Source organism: Phacochoerus africanus, chromosome 3 (assembly GCF_016906955.1).
Source record: "Phacochoerus africanus isolate WHEZ1 chromosome 3, ROS_Pafr_v1, whole genome shotgun sequence".
Lineage (NCBI taxonomy): Eukaryota > Metazoa > Chordata > Mammalia > Artiodactyla > Suidae > Phacochoerus > Phacochoerus africanus.
The window spans coordinates 40,863,012-40,867,217 of record NC_062546.1 but is presented as its reverse complement, the minus strand read 5'-3'; the positions used below and the strand labels follow the sequence as shown (position 1 = coordinate 40,867,217).

Below are 4,206 nucleotides of genomic sequence, written 5' to 3'. Positions count from 1 at the left end.
CTTCTATTTGTGTGATCTGGGGAAAGTTATATAAGGTTTCTGAGTCTCAGGTTCCCCCATGATGAAATGGGAAGAAAAATGCTTACTCTACTTGTTTCTTCAGAGTTACTGAAAAAAATCAGTGGCCTGTACTCTCTTGGGCAGCTGCTTGGTGTCTTTTAGGTCAGAACGAATGCTATACAGAAGGAAAAATATTCAGGTGGAAAAGCATGTCGGTGCCTCCAGAGATGTTCAGTGAGCAGTTTATTTTGCCTAATGCACCCTTGGAGGTTGAAATAGAACCCGGTATAAAAATACAACCCAACGGTAAGCACAGATTCTCCAGAACCCCACAGCAATCTTCTCCCAACAGGATTTCTACTTCTGTGATGCCACCTCTCAGAGTATAATATTTGACCCAAAAGGCTTAGGAAAGGTATCAATAATGAAAAATAGTCTCCCATCTCCAGAGCAAAGCCTAATGCTAAATCAAATAATGAAAGAAACCTTGAGAGTGCAACACCCAGCTCTAAAATTTCCAAATCGTGGAGTTCCCGTAGTGGTGCAGTGGAAACCATGAGATTGCTGGTTCAATCCCTGGCCTCACTCAGTGGGTTAAGGATCCGGCATTGCCGTGAGCTGTGGTGTAGAGGTGTAAATCACAGACGCGGCTCGGATTCTGGCTCTGGCCAGCGGCTACAGATCCAATTAGACCCCTAACCTGGGAACCTCCATATGCCTCGGATGGGGCCCTAAAAAAAAAAAAAAAATTCCAAATAATAAAAGCAAATATAGGAGTTCCCATTTTGGCGCAGCAGAAACAAATCCGACTAGTATCCATGAAGACTTGGGTTCCACCCCTGCCCTCACTCAGTGGGTTAAGGATCCAGCATTGCTTCGGGATGTGGTGTAGATCACAGCTTGGATCTCGAGTTGCTGTGGCTGTGGTGTAGGCAGGCAAATGTAGCTCCAATTTGACCCTTATCCTTAGGACTTCCACATGCTGCAGGTGCAGTCCTAAAATAGAAAAAGAAAAAAAAAAAAGCAAATATAGTGCTTGCTTTGGCAGCATATTTACTAAAATTAGAATGATAAAGAGAAAATTAGCATGGCCTCTGCTCAAGGATGACATGCAAATTTGTGAAGCATTCCATATTTTTCTAATACATTTAGAATGGATGGTCAATGAAATCCTACTGTACAGCAGAGGGAATTATATCCAATCTCTTGAGCTGGAACATGATGGAAGATAATATGAGAGAAAGAATGTATATCTGCATGTGACTGGGTGACAATGCTGTACAGCAGAAGTGGGCACAACACTGTAAATCAACTATACTTTAGTAAAAAAAAAAAAAGAAAGAAAAAGATAAAGAAAGAGAAAATACAATAGGACCTACTTTTGGTGAATTTGGACGTTGTGATGCATAGTGAAGTAGAAAGGCTTGAGTTGTTCCAGGCAGAGCTCAGTTATGGGATTACTGAATCTCTTCTGGTGAAGTTGTTTCACAATTTAAAGATTTAAAAGTTGTATCTTTTCAGCATCAGCCTACATCCTGCTCTCAGGTAGCTTCCCTTAAGAGTGGGCAAAGCTGTGAAGCCCACTACCTGTCCTCTGTCCATTACTGGGGCTGAATCAATGTCCCCTTGCTAGGGATGTAACTAAAAAACACTCCAGGGATCCCCACTTCTGTAGATTCAGAGCAGAAACCTTTGCGTATGTCCAACCACAGACACACCAAGAATGTTACAGCAGTACTATTCGTAATAGCCCTAAAGTGGAAACAGGTAGGTGTTTAAATTAATTCACTAATATTTTTAGCATCTGAAAACTAGAGGGAAAAATCTGTTATATAGAACCCGAGGAGAGTTCTGAGAATTCTGTTAAAAAGGAAAGTTTTACCTGTTCCTGGAATGACTTATACCATTTTTTTTTTTAAGTGTAAAAATGGAGTGTTTGCTATAAACCCACATCCTGTGTCATGGGTAAAAATAGAAGCAAAGTTGTAAAGAACAGACACCAATTGGCTGTCTTGGAAAACAATGAGTAGGAGGAAGAGAAACTCACTAAGCTAACTCAAGTAAAGATGCAGTCAAGTAAGAAGCCTGGGGAAACTTGAGACTTGCAACTACAGGATACACAACTTGGCAGCCACTTTCTCTGTCTCCAGAGTTTCGTGGTGCCTCATCTCTGTATCTTTCCACCTGTTCTGTTCCATCTCTTTCCTCTTTGATGCCCCATTCTCTCCACCTTCTTGTCAGGTAGCATGTTGCCAAGAAACCCTAACAATGGCTTTGGCCTGAGTCTATATGACCATCAAGCCCAGCTGATTGGTTTTATTTTTCTCTCTGAGAATGCTTCTTTCTTTCTTTCTTCCTTCTTTTCTTTTTCTTTCTTTCTTTTTTTTTTTTTGGTCTTTTTGCTATTTCTTGGGCCGCTCCCGCGGCATATGGAGGTTCCCAGGCTAGGGGTCCAATCGGAGCTGTAGCCACCGGCCTACGCCAGAGCCACAGCAACGCGGGATCCAAGCCGCGTCTGCAACCTACACCACAGCTCACGGCAACCGCCGGATCGTTAACCCACTGAGCAAGGCCAGGGATCGAACCCGCAGCCTCATGGTTCCTAGTCGGATTCGTTAACCACTGCGCCACGACGGGAACTCCTCCTCCTTCCTTCCTTCCTTCCTTCCTTCCTTCCTTCCTTCCTTCCTTCCTTCCTTCCTTCCTTCGTTCTTTCTTTCTTTCTTTCTTCTTCTTTTTTCTTCTTCTTTCTCTTCTTCTTTCTTTTCTTTCTTTCTTTCTTTCTTTCCTTCTTTCCTTTTTCCTTCCTTCCTTCCTTCCTTCCTTCTTTCCTTCTTCCTTCCTTTCTTTCTTTCCTTCTCCCTTCCTTCCTTTCTCTTTTTCTTTCTTTCCTCCTTTCTACCTACCTTTCTCTCTCTCTTTTTCTTCCTTCCTTTCCTTTCCTTTCCTTTCCTTTCCTTTCTTTTCTTTTCTTTTCTTTTCTTTTCTTTTCTTTTTCTTTCTTTTTTTTTGTCTTTTTAGGGCTGCGCTCATGGCACATGGAAGTTCCCAGGCTTAGGGTCAAATTGGACCTGTAGCTGTCAGCCTAAGCCACAGCCACAGGAATGCGGGATCCTTACTTGGCTCACTGAGCAAGGCCAGGGATCAAACCCTCGGGGGTGGGGGAGTGGAGGGGTCCTCCTGGATACTAGTTGGGTTCATTACTGCTGATCCACAATAGGAATTCTGCTTTTTTAATTTTTAAAAATTCCTTTTCCTTTTGTGTGTGTGTGTGTGTGGTGGGGGGTGAGGGTAACATTTAAATCACTGGACTTATAGTAAAGCAGATGACCCTCCATATGGTAGCTGGACCTCATCTAGTCAGGTGAAGATCTGAATAGAACGAAAGGCTGACACCCCGCCCCCCCCCCCCCCCCCCCCCCCCCCCCGCTCAGCGGGTTAAGGATCCGGCGTTGCTGTGAGCTGTGGTGTGGTCACAGATGCCGCTCGGATCCCACGTTGCTGTGGCTCTGGCGTAGGCCGGCGGCTACAGCTCCGATTAGACCCCGAGCCTAGGAACCTCCATATGCCGCAGGATGGGCCCAAGAAACGGCAAAAAGACAAAAAAAAAAAATATATATATATATATGTATATATATATATGTATATATGTGTATATATATATGTATATATATGTGTATGTATATATATGTATATATATATAGATTCTTCCCTAGGTCTTCAGCCTGATGGCTGCACTGCAGCCTGTGGGCTTGCCAACCTCCGTAGTCCCAGGCACTAATTTCCTGAAATAAATTTCTCTGTTATATAAGCCCACCCTATTGGTTCTGGAGAAGCCTGGCTAATACAAGAGCTCTCGATGAGGCACTAGGATATTTACTGTGATTATCAAGGTAGGAGCACAGAACAGGCATAGTGTGTAAACTTGCTTTGTAGCTTTTTAATGTTCAGGTGTATGGCATGTGTCCCCCCCACATTTGACAGTCTCTCCAGCCCAGTAGCATGCTGGTCCAGCTCACATTGCACCTGCAGCCCATTGTAGGCATCTCTTTCCAACTCTCTGTTCACTGACATCAGGCTAGTAGCTTGAGATCATCATGGTGGGAGTATTTATAGAAGAGAAGTCAGCAATCATGACAAATCAGGGCTTTTTTTTTTTCCTCCCCCGGATAGCTGTTGGTTGAACATTAACCTGTCTATAATGGC

The 4,206-nt window shown here is 43.6% G+C and overlaps 1 non-coding gene across 1 annotated transcript; it reads left to right on the top strand.

Moving 5' to 3' along the window:
- Window positions 1-1,032: 1,032 nt before the first annotated feature.
- LOC125123860 (U6 spliceosomal RNA) lies at window positions 1,033-1,139 on the top strand. Its single transcript, XR_007134229.1, has one exon. It is a non-coding gene; the product is annotated as a U6 spliceosomal RNA (small nuclear RNA).
- The last annotated feature ends 3,067 nt before the right edge of the window (window positions 1,140-4,206 follow it).